Here is a 13003-nt window from a genome sequence, read left to right on the forward strand (position 1 = left end):
TGCACTTGAAAAGAATGTAGCTTCGGGATGAAACATTCTATAAATGTCAATTAAATCCATCTGATCCATTGTGTTCTTTAGAGTCACTGTTTCCTTGTTAATTTTTTGTCTGGAAGTTCTATACAGTGAAGTTAGTGGGGTGTTAAAGTCCCCTACTTGAAAGGGCGAGAGCTACGCCCTCCATCTTACCCTGGGTCCTCCATTTTGGGGCAGAGCCATGTGCTCGGCAAGGCTTCTTCCTGGAAGCCCAAGCCTCTGCTAGCCACACCCAGGATTTCTCTGGACTAACCAATGATAATCAAGGGAAGTGCATGCCATCAATATGACCACATCCTGTGTAACGAGACACCGACTTGCGCCTGGCCAATCGGCGGGGCCCACAGTCCCCTCTCCTGCCCTTACTCCACCCCCCTATAAAACTCCTCTTCCCATCGGGCTAGGTCTCTCTCTGCCACCTGCTGCTGTGTCAGTAAGGAGGGTAGGGGAGCCAGACTTGGGTTTGAAATAAAGGACTCTTTGCTTTTGCATTGGACTCGCTGGCTCCCTGGTGGGCTCTTGGGAATCTTGAAATCTGGGCATCACATTTGGGGGCTCATCCGGGATTCCCAAGACCATCGAGGGACACCCGATCCGAAGAGTCTGACTGACCACGGTAGGTGTCTGTGTCGTTGTGTGTTCTGTTCTGTGCGAGCTCGTTTCTGGAATCTGTAAGTGCCTGAGGGGTCTAGGTGGACGCACCATGAAGGACCACAGGCGGGGGAGAGTTGGAAGACGTTCCGCTCCCCAGGAGGGATGAGTATGCCCCTCACGAGGGATGGATATGCCCCTCACGAGGGATGTAGTTTCCCCTCGCGGATTTGAGACAAGGCGGGTCGCTCCCACCAGTTTGGCGTAAGGCCATCGTCTAGTTGCTTCCATGGAGTTGGAAGGCTGTATTTTCAGGACCTGTTTAGTTTTCTGTGTTTGTACTGGATGGACGTTATGGGATGGACTCAGACTGCACCGTTGGGTATTGTGATTGATCATTTCAAGGAAATTGGGGGAGGCTTTAGAGCTCCCTCAGGAGTTGGGAAGTTGTTATTGTTTAAACTCTGAATGAATGTCTGGTGAAAGTGTGCAAGTGTGGAGGAAGGGGTACTGCCCTCTCCCCTCATTTGTGTGGCGTTCGGGTGGCCGTCTGAGTGAAGATCTGTGAAAACAGGTCACCCCCTCCCCAGGTAAATGCATCTGGGATTTCTGTGCATGTGTAAGGAGAAAAGCTGGCTTAAAACTAATGTGCGCACCATCCGATTTTGGATAGAGTTTTAAGCTGGAATCTCCTTTCAAGTGTGCAGGATGTATCACAAGACTAATCATTCACCCAGGAAAAAAAGATGCTAGCTAGATTCTAGCAGAAGAATTTGTATTTCCATAATAAAGAACAGCTTTTAAATGTTAACTGAAGGGTGTTAAGGCTGACTTCCCAAGGAAGAATGTGGTCAATTTACATCTGAAAAGACCAGGTAGGCCAGAGCCTGTCTTGCAAGGCTCAAATGTGGTTTTCCAGAGCTGCTTGAAAGTAAAACGTAATCTGCCTCATGAAAAATCTAGAAGACAGTATTAAATCTGTTGGTTAAGTATTGAGAAATGCTGAATATTTAACTTGCCAGCTAAAAGTTTAAGGTTTGGATTGAATTAGGAAAAATTATGTAATTGTAATAACTAAATGCCTTTGCTTATTGGTCTGATTGAGAAGGGAGGATTGATTTTGTGACCTCCATTGAAGATTTTTGATGCAAGAACCAGTTTAAATTTAATTGATATTCTTTAAAATGATTATAAAAGGTATAAACAGCTAATAAGATTTCTGTTTGTCTACAGTACAGCCACATGACTTGCCGCTCCCCTGGGGGCCGCCATCTTGAAACAGCAAAGGTCCCTCCCTCTGATTTAGTCAGGGGTGAAGCTTTAAGGCAGAGTTTTGCTGCAGAAATGTGGATGGGGCAGGAAGTGTGCTTGCCTCTTGGATTTATTTTTAAGCCAATCTCTTAAATCTAGAAAACCCTGCTTTCCTTAAACTAAGGACAATTAAAGGTTATATCAAAGTCTTTAAAAGGAACTGATAGCAGTAATCCAATTTCTAGAGTACAATTATTTCAGGTAGAAACTGTGGTTTCATACTTATCTTAAAGGGCACATTTTTCCTTTGCCTGGGAGGGACAGCGCAGCTGTCCCAGGGTTGAAGGGCCCCAGTTAACTTGCCAACTCAGTGTTCAGGAGACCCAGGATATGCCTAAGTTTAACCTAGGTTCTAGATAATGTGTTTACCCAACGCTGTGGTTTAAATTGCATGCTGTCTCTGCTTCTGAAAATTGATCTGTCTTTATTGCTTAAATATGTATCTTTGTTGTTTAAAATTGTTTAGTGAAATTTCTGTGTCTCTTAAAAAATTTTTGAATGTATTGCTAATCACCTAAAAATTAAGGCTAAAAGTTCTAGCTACCTGGAAAGCATGGCCTTGGTGTGATAGGAGGAAAAAGAAATGTTAAATGGATGGTAGACCAGTGAACTGGGACTGGTCACTAATGGTGGATTGTGAGAAGGGCTGGACGTGGCCTAACTTCTCCTTCCTTGGTACCCCTGAAACGTCAGAGGGTACTTCTGGCCTTGGTTTTCCAATGTGTTTAATCTGTCAATTTTGTTGTTTCGCCGAAATCCTCTTGAAGGACATTGAATGGTTCTTTCCTTCCTCTTTAACTTTTGGGGGATTGTGTGAATGGATTACTGATGTAGATTATCACGGATCTCTAAGGGACTGTCCTTTATCTGGAGGAATGGCTTCTAGATGGTATTCACCATCTCTGGGACTTCTGGAGGGAAGTCAAAGCTGGGACTGGCTAAGGGTTCGAATCTGGCCTATCTTTTAAAAAGGTAGAAAAGAAGCATTCCTAGGCAGTTTTCTACTGCCTCTGTTCAGGGACTTGTTCTGTATCTCGACACAACTGAAACTGATTTATTGGTATTTTGTGGTATAAATGTGGCATGCACCTCAAAGTTCTTAATGGGAAATGTATCTAGTTATCATGTCTATTTAGTCTTGATTTCCTTGTTCAATATGAGTACCATTTCTATCTGGATGAAACATAGGCCAAAAGTCCTGTCCTGGAATGTGGGAAAGGGAGGCCCCCACATCTGTTCCTGTCAGGGCCCCATCAGGGGACTTGGGCGGTGTTCCTGTTATCTGCTCAAGATCCCAAGACTGTAAAAGCACTTGTTCACTGAAAGGGTGTAAGTATAAATGTTTATTTGATGTTTTTATGTCTACTTGGGTATAATTATTTGTTCATGTAAGTGTGAAAGTCTGCGGAAAAAAAAAAAAAGAGCACACGCTTGATTTCTTTAAGGCTGAGTGCTCTGACCGATAGCAAAGCGCCCTAAGTGGCCACTGGGATCTTTCCCCAAGAGCGCTTGATCTCTGTCAGAGGTGGAATCGGCCTGCCTAACTAGTAAACATCTCTGTCTGTTTGTTTGCTGGGAACTTTGATTTGCTATGTGATATTCTATGCGGGGTTGGGATTTTGGAATTCTGGGGTAGATTTAAAAGGTTTTTGTGGCTTTTCTAGTCTGATTGGGACATTTAAGGGTGGGGCTCATAGTTCCTCAGGGCAGAGATTTCATGGGCCCTTCCCCCTGCCTGTGCTGAATTAAATAATACAGGCCAGTGTCATTTGGCTTGCTGGTTAAAGGAAGACAATGGGCCTTAGAATCTGTAAAGGTGGGCGGGAATGAAGCTGGTCAAATGTACTGAAAGGGTTTGGTACCTGCTGCTGCTAGCAGAGGAGGGGCTGATACCCCCTTCTAGCGCACTCCCTTGAAAGAGGCCTGGTTGCTGCTCTGCCACAAAGGGAACTGGTAGAATGGCAAGAAAGCAGAGCGCTGTAACTAATAAACAGGGTTACCTAGAAGCCATCAGGACTTTGAAGTTCTCCAAAAGAGGAGGACTCTGACTCTGAGACTGGCGGGGACTGGGTGGCTCTCCTATCATGTTTGGCAGGCCACCCCCTATAAAACCCTGTTCTTTAACTATCTCTTTCTTTGAGAGGGCTCCAGAGGGCGCACGAGGACATTTGGCCGTGCCTCCACACCATCTACAAGACCGGCCCAACCCCAACTCCTCATCAGCACAGACCAGGAGATTGGGTCTACATCAGAAGGCACCGCCGGGAGACCCTAGAGCCATATTGGAAGGGTCCCTACACTGTGGTGCTGACGACCCCCACCGCTCTCAAGGTAGATGCCATCGCGACCTGGGTCCATTACACTCACGTCCGGTCAGCGGTCCCATCTGTGCACCAAATGGAGCATCGATCGAGATCAATGCAACCCGCTCAAGCTCAAGCTACGGCATGCTCGACCTACCTGATGCTGGTAACATTGCTCGCGATCACTCCTGTCACCAGGAGTCCCCACAATACTGTGTAACAGAGTTAGATAATGCCTGCATCTTCATGGACATGGCTCCAAAAAGACAAGGACAATTTATAGAATCACATGTTTAGCAGCAGAAGATTTGGCTGCCTGAAGCGGCCATGATGCCAATATTATGTTTCATTGTATTGATATATTAACCTTTGATTCTTTTGCAGGTTTGAATGTATGTTGGCTGTCCTGGAAGGGAGCTGTGTGGGGTGACCCCCAAAAGTAAAGGGTATCTAGCTGCCAAGAGGGCAGGTGCCCAACTGGGCAGGGAAGGGTGCCCATCAGGTTTTGGTCTCTGTTGAGAGACAGCTAACAGCTGGCAGCCTGTAATACTGTCTTGCAGGCCTGAGTCACCATGCCCATGTCAGGGGTAGTAAAGCTGGAAAAAGCCCGTTTAGAATAGAAGGTCTGAGGCATGGTTATGCATAGAAAGAAGGTTTTATACCAACAGTTACTGTTTTGTTTTAAATCCATGAAAAGGAATTAGCAAGGAAAGTCAGAAAATCTTAGAGTAGACCAGTATGTTTTTCTCCTTATGTAATTCCTCCGAAATCTGGCAATGCTAAATAAGTACATTTCTTTGCATAGATCCAATAAGACTGATTAACGGAAAACTTTGACTGGAGTATCATGTTTTAAAGAGCCCTGTCTGAACTCTAAAGACTTGAAACCACTAAGAATGCCACGAAGAAAGCCTGGTGTCCTGCCTGGGAGCCCTGAAGATGGCTGGCGCTGGAGCGTCAGGCCCATGCCCTACCATCACTGGCGGTTGGTAAGAGTAGAAGGGGAGCAGTAAAGATGCCTCTGCATCCCTGCGGAACCCCCACACACTCTGGGCCGCAACGAGTAGGAGGGCTACTGAGATGGGCCTTAAAGCCTAGAGCATGGGCTCAGGTGGAGTTGCTACAGGTGAGGGATTCACCTAACTCAGCAGATACTGCAGGCAGGCCTGATGGCAGCTGGATGGCTTGGCTTCCTGGCCCTACGGGGCACATTAAGGTTCAACCATGAAATTCCAGCAAAGGTAGTTACCATTCTTGTTGTGTTTATGCAAACATCAGGATAAATTAATCTTGATTTGGCTTTTTGATAGCCATGGAGGAATTTTAAGAAGAAAAATCCTATTTCAATAGAAGTTGTCAAATCTAAAATGGTTTCTTTCCCTTCCAGCGGACCATTTGTTAAGCTTATAGGGATAGTTCAGTTGATAGTTCTGTGTGCCCAGTATGGGCCTCTAGCAACGGTGGAATAGAAATGCAGTCTGTCTCATGATTGAGCCGGAAGTTCCAAGACAAGGGGGGGAATGAAAGGGCCACCAGGCCCCATGAGGCACAGCCTGACCACGCTGCTGGCGGCCTCGGGCACTGACTCCCCAGCCCACGGCGGGAGCCGGGTGCAGGCCGCCACCCGCCCGCCGCCCCCGGACCCGGACCGGACCTACACGGCAGCAGCGGCGGCGGGGCGGGGTGCATGCCCTCGCCCGAGGAGATGGAGGAGGAGGCGATCGCCGACGCCCCCGGGAACGAGACGGAGGATGTGGACTTCCTGTCTGGGCTGGAACTGGTTGATCTGCTGGGCCCCCGGCAACCGGACTGGCCCCTGGAGCCCTGGCTCAGCTCGCCCTGGAGGGGGCTAGGACTGCGCCCTCCATCTTGCCCTGGGTCCTCCATTTTGGGGGCAGCTGCCATGTGCTCAGGAGAGTACCTTCTTCCCGGAAGCCCAGGCCCCTGCTGGCCACGCCCGGGATTTCTTTAAACTACCACATCCTGTGTAACAAGACCCGACTCGTGCCTGGCCAATCGGCGGGGCCCAGAGTCCCCTCCCCTGCCCTTACTATAAAACCCACAATCCCATCAGGCCTCGCTCTCTCGGCCACTGGGCTTACCGTTGCATCGGTGAGTGTGGTCAGGGAGCCGAACTAGTTCGAAATGAAGGACTCTTTGCTTTTGCATCGGACTGGCTGGCTCCCTGGTGGGCCCTTGGGAATCTTGAAATCTGGGCACAACACATGGAAGCTAAAAATTTACAATAATATTTTTGGTTTTTGGTAGAATCTTTCCCCATTATGGCTTGGCTTGAAACAAAAAACGTTCCTAGCCCTGACCAGTTTGGCTCAGTGGCTAGAGCATCCACCTGTGGACTGAAGAGTCCCAGGTTCGATTCCGGTCAAGGGCATGTACCTTGGTTGCGGACACATCCCCAGTGGGGGGTGTGCAGGAGGCAGCTGATTGATGTTTCTCTCATGGATGTTTCTAGCTCTCTGTCCCTCTCCCTTCCTCTCTGTAAAAAATCAATAAAATATATTTAAAAAACAAGACAAACAACAAACAACAACAAAAAAAAACGTTCCGGCCCACTCTGTATCTCAAATTCCAAAGCTTGGTACAGGCTTTACGTGCAGTGAAACTCCCCACTGAATTTTCGGTGACCCCACCTCTACTGGTGATCCATGCCCATTTTTACAGGTGATTAACTTCTTTTCTTCGCTCTGGCGAATCTTCTCCTCCAGATGTCACTTGTTGAGGAGCCATAAATGCTAGGGTCTTCTTTTGCTGCAAGGGTTCGGGGATCTGGAGAAGGGGCTGCGACATAAGTGGAAAAGCTAGACATGAGATAAATTTGGGAGTCACGGGGAGCCAGGGGGGCTTCACTTTCTAGTGACGTGGGCTCTTGAATCGGGACCCAGGGCTTTTTATTCACACGTTTTGCAGTCTAACAAAGCAGATACACATATCAAAGGTAAGGTCCTGTAAACAACAAAGGACCATCAGGTTGGGGGCTGCCTTTGGCTGTTCCAGCAGCAGGTAATAACAGGCAGATTTTCAGCCCTGCTGAGAGAGTCCACTCTCCTTTTGAGGACTTCTCGCCTTTATTATGACCCGCTGGACTTAGCCCCCAGCAGTGAGCGAGCGAGCGAGCGAGCGAGCGAGTGAGCGAGGTGTGCCACCCCATAGTACTCCACAGCCAGGCATTTTGGTGGACAGGGTGGGAGGGAGGGAGACGAGTGAGGGGCCAAGAACTCCCCCTGAGTCCTCGGTGATCTTCTTGGCAAAGCAGATGTTTAAAGCTGAATTTCACTCCCATGGTAACTTTTTTAAAAAATTGAGGTGAAATTCACATAACAAAATTAACCATTTTAAGACTGCTGTACAGTGGCTTATCGTGCATACATATTGTTGTGCAGCCACCCCTTCTCTCTAGTTTCGAACATTTTCTTCATTCCCACAGAAACCTGGTTCCCATCAGCAGCCCCTCCGCATGCCCCTCCCAGCCCCAGCCCCACTAACCTCCTTTCTGTTTCTACGGATCTGCCTATTGTGGGCATGTCCCGTGTGTAACATCTCACACTAGTTTCTATTGTGACTGGCTTCTTTCACTCAGCAAAATATTCTTCAGGTTTATTCACGCGGCAACACGTGTCAGTACTTCATTCCTTTTTATTCCATTGTGTTGGCTCGACACCCATGGATGGACATTTGGGTTGTCCCACCTTTCGGCGCTCACGCAGTGCTGCTGAGGGCAGAGTGGACAGGCATCGCTGTGAACGCGGCCCTGAATGGTCACTGCCCTGCCTTCGCAGAGGTCCCCCCCAAGGCTCTTCCTGCCGCTTCCTGTGATGGCCAGCCCTTTGGTTCTTCTTTCCAGCCTCGGAACCTGGGCCGTCTTCCCAGCGGGGGGCCCTTATGCCTCAGGTGTCCCCTATGGCAGGACAGAATTTGAAACAGTCAGAGTCTCACGCCCATCTCCCTCTGCCCAGCTGGGGAATGGAACCTGCTCCAGCACAGACCCCTCCCTGTGTCCAGCTCCACAGGCACCAGGGTAGCGTCTCCCCTTTAGGTGCCTTTGCATGTGGCCACCCACCGCTCACTGTGCCCCAATCTGGGAAACCCAGAATCAGTGTCCCGGCCCTGTGAGTCCTTGTCCCAAATCAATCTTCCTTTTGACCTTAAACATCTTCTGGTCCGGACACAGATGAGGAAGGGCCTCGCCTCAGTTTGTGGCCTCAGTCCAACCTGGGAAAGAGTGTATTCTGGGCTGAATTGCATTCCCCCAAAATTCATATGTTGAAGTCCTAACCCCCAGTACCTCTCAGTGTGACTATATTTGGAGATAGTGTCTTTAAAGAGGTATTGAAGGTGAAATGAGGTCACATTGGTGGACCTAATCCAATCGGACTGGTATCCTCATAAAAAGAGTGAATTTGGACACACAAGGAGACACCCCGGGTGCACATACACAGAGGAGTGGCCATGTGAGGACACAGCAGGAAGGCAGTGGTCTGCAAGCCAAGGAGAGGTGCCCTGCCAGCATCTTGATCTTGAACTTCCGGCCTCTAGCATCCTAAGACAATAAATTTCTGTTGTTTAGTTGGGTAGTTATGAAAGCCCTAGCAAAGGAATACGAATATGTTTCAATGCCCTGAGAATATCTTAAATTTCTCTACTTCCCTGGCCATCCCACAGACCCAGTCTGTTTGTGAAATCAAAATATTAATATTAATAAATGTCTCACCTACCTCCATGGCTTGTTGAGAGGGTGCCAGGAGTTAGAAAGTGGGATATGCAAAGGCACTGTTATTATCAGCCCACCTCGCCTTGCTCATGCCACTCGTGTAAGCATGGCCCAGGTGCCCAGGACCTTCTCCGTATTAAACCTGATTTTCCCATGTCACCCTCTGTATCTATGTTCTGTGCTTGCCCACAGCCCTGAACTAGGGGTCACCACGTGGGATGGTGGAAGGCGGGGGGCTTGTCCATTTATTCCTCTGCCATGAGGGCAGGTGCTCACGAAGGTTTGGTGATGTGCAAATGAGTAGCACCTCCCCCAAAGAACCCCACGCCTGCTGAGTGGGTCATTACTCCTGCCGGCTGCCGCTGAGCAGCACACGGGCTAAGTCAGGAGCAATCTATGTGTTTCGCAGACTCATGCTGCAAAACTGTGGCCACTGTTTTATCCTGTGGATGACAGGTGCGTACCTGAAAGCCTCCCAGGAGTATTGTCTGTGCAGGAACACTGTGTCTTCCCAGCTGCGGGGGCTCTGTGCCTGAGGACCGGACACTGAGTGTGCGCTCAGCAAGTATTTGCTCGAAGAATGAACGAGTGAAAAGGGTAGAGAGAGAAGTGACAGGTGGTTTCTGAGGACCCGGCAGGGCCGCCTTCCCATGGCTGCCTCTCTGCCAGGTCAGGGGTCTCTCCAGGAGTTTCCACTGCACAGGAGCCCATGGGAGCCCAGTGCCCACGGTTCAGGTCGTGCCCTCGTGGGTGCTGTTACTACATGCTGAGTGAACCTGCTGTAAACCTTCCAGAAGGTGAGTCCTAACAGTGATCAAGAGGCAACATTCTGGGGGTTCTCAGCTCAAGTCAGGAGACCGGAAGCAGATGGCATGTTAGCGGTTAAGGGCAAGAGCACAGGCGACGGGAAATCATCCTGCGCCCACCACTGTTCGAGCGCTTACATGTCCTCAGTGTGCCAGACATGGGCCTGGACCGTCCTCTCAACAAGAGCAGCGGCACTTCCCGGCTCTTCCTGAGCGGCACTGCAGCATATGGGAACCTCTAGAACCAGACGGCTCGAGTTCAAATCCTGGTGCTGTTCCTGACGGGCATCCGACCTTGGCAAGGCACTCAGGTCCCCTGGAACTTGGTTACCTTCTTTGCAAAATGAGACCGTTGGTAATACCAGTATCACCGTCATAGTGTTGTTGTGAAGATCCAGTTAAATAACTTAAACTATTTAGAACAAGATTTGACATTGACAAGTTCTCATTGTTGCCTTGTGTGCTGCTCTGAGTCCCAGACATGTATCACCATCCAGGTTACACTCAGAGCAGTCCCTGAAGAGGGGTACTGACACCAGCCTCCTGCTACCAACAAGGAAGCTGGGCAACGGAGCTTGTGTGCAAGCAGCCCCAGATCAGAGTGTGGAGTGAGGCTTCCCACCCAGCTGCTCTCCAGTCCCTAGGACCCCCTTCATCAGCACACGGGTCCAGCACAAACCAGACCTACCTGCAGGGAGTGACATGCAGCCTGGCAATTGTCCAGAGCCCTCTAGCGCACCCTGCAGGAAAACAGGTGTGTTCTCTGAGACAGGCCCGAGCTCTAGAAACAGCAATGGTCCATCTTCTTCATCTCATGGCACATAATCACTAAAATTCTGCTGCACCTCAAAAAAAAAAAATTTTTTTTGGCCAATCTGACCAAAGAAAGGTGTACTTTTTTTTTAAAAAGGTGTACTTTTGATTTACAAAATAATAATAGTACTTACCTATCTTTTTTGCTCCAAAGTGATTTTTTAAAAAAAACTCAGGTGTCTAATCTTGTATACAAGGATTTCAGTACCAAAAATTAACTAATTAGACGCAACCTTATTATGCAACGTGATCAATAAGGTGCAATCCTATTATATGACACACTAGAGGCCCGGTACATGAAAATTCATGCACTGGAGGGGCATCCTTCAGCCTGGCCGGCCCCCTCTCACAGTCCGGGAGCCCTCAGGGGCGGGAGGCGACCCGGCAATCAGGGGAAGGCGACGCCCCATCACACCTCTGCTGCTACCACTGCTGGCAGCACAAACCTCAGCGGGCCCTGGTTACCTGAGCCTTGGGTAGCCCTGGGCGGCTGGGGGGCTGAGGGGACTGGGGGACTCCGGAGGCAGGCGCACCATCTTGTGGCTGTGGGTGCTGCCATCTTTGAGGGCGGGGCAGCAATTAGCATATCCCTCTTTATTAGATAGGATATTTAGACAAGGCATTCACACAGAGGGCTATTGTTGTGTTGGATGTTGACACTTTTTTTATTTGACAATCTCAGGGTCAGTGTCCCTGACTCAACTGTCAGGTATTGGTTTGACTCAGCCCATAGAGCAGCCGTGGGCAAACTACGGCCTGCGGGCCGGATCTGGCCCTTTTGAAATGAATAAAACTAAAAAAAAAAGACCGTACCCTTTTATGTAATGATGTTTATTTTGAATTTATATTAGTTCACACAAACACTCCATCCATGCTTTTGTTCGGGCCCTCCGGTCCAGTTTAAGATCCCATTGTGGCCCTCGAATCAAAAAGTTTGCCCACCCCTGCAGAGCGTCAGCCTGCAGACTGAAGGGTCCTGGGTTCGACTGCAGTCAAGAGCACATACTGCGGTTGCAGGCTCCTCCCCAGCCTGGGCCCTGGTTAAGGCGCATACAGAAGGCAACCTATCTATATGTTTCTCTCACATAGATATTTCTGTCTTTTCCTCTCTCTAAATATCAATGGAAAAATATCCCCAGGTGAGGATTAAAAAGAAAATGCTGCAACACACAGGCTGAAAATGGCTGGTCAAGAAGCACGGTTGACTGAGAGAGGCCTTTAGGCAAAGCACTGACCACCCGGAGCCCTGCAAGCCCTCCGCATGGGCCCGTCTGGCAGGTTCCAGGCAGGCAAGAGATGCTGGAGAGGTAGGCAGCCTCCAAACTGCGGAGGAGCCCCTGGACTGTGCTGAGCGTGACCTTCACTGTGTAGGTAATGAGGAACCGAGAGGCCGGCACACACGTGTAGAACATGAACGGGAAGGAAACCCAGGAGTCCTCATGGCAGCTGCTGGCTGAGCTCTCCCACACGTGGGCCTGAGAGCAGGCGCTGCGCTTCTTCCCGTCTCTGAATCCGGAGATCTAGGCATGCGTTGCTCAAATACTTATGAAGCCAATTAATGTCTAGCAATGCTGCCCAGGGAAAGCAGGGGAGGGACTAGAGTTCAAAACCTGCAAAGGATTCCCCCCTAAATTAGCCAGCCGTCTCTAGGAATCGCTGCTTCGTTTGGTGGGAAAGGCCAGGCTCTGCACAGGTCCCGTCGTTCCCGTAGGAGGGGCTTGTCTCCCGGTGCTGTTGGAAGTGGGGGCCTTAGGGCCCCACTGGAGAGGCATTCCCAGGGGCCCCCACGGAGGGTGTGATGTGGAGAAGCTTCATTTCTGTGGAATCACACCCCTGGGCTTCCCTCCGTCCAGTCATCCAAGTGCAGCAGGGCGTCAGTGGAGCTGAAGTCGGAGCCAGGGTCCAGTTTCCGGTCCATATTCACAAAGTCCAGTTCAGCATCAGGCCGGGCAGTCCTTCAGGCCATGTGCATGGGGTCCCCAAAGGTGTGGATGGAGTCGGCGAAGAAGGAATGACACGGAGACAGCGTTCAGTTGATCAGCAGCCTAGCCAGGATCTCTAGCCAAGTTCTGGTCAGGATCTCCAGTGAAGTTCTGGTTAGGACCTCCAGCCAGATTCTGTGTCCATGTTCTCCAGCCAGGTTCTGTAGCCATGTTCTGTAGCCATGTTCCCTCGCTAGGTTCTCCAGCCAGGTTCAGTCACCAGGTTCTAGTCAGGTTCTCTTGCCAATTTCTGTAGTCAGGTTCAGTCCAGGATCTTTTGCCATGTTCTCTCGCTAGGTTCTGTCTCTAGGTTCTGTCTCCAGTTTCTGTCCAGGATCTTTTGCCATGTTCTCTCCAGCGAAGTTCTTCTGTCTCTAGGTTCTGTGTAGGTTCTGTCTCTCTTGGTTCTGTCTTCTAAGTTCTGTCTTGTTA

Source organism: Myotis daubentonii, chromosome 16 (genome assembly GCF_963259705.1).
Source record: "Myotis daubentonii chromosome 16, mMyoDau2.1, whole genome shotgun sequence".
In the NCBI taxonomy this organism is placed as follows: domain Eukaryota; kingdom Metazoa; phylum Chordata; class Mammalia; order Chiroptera; family Vespertilionidae; genus Myotis; species Myotis daubentonii.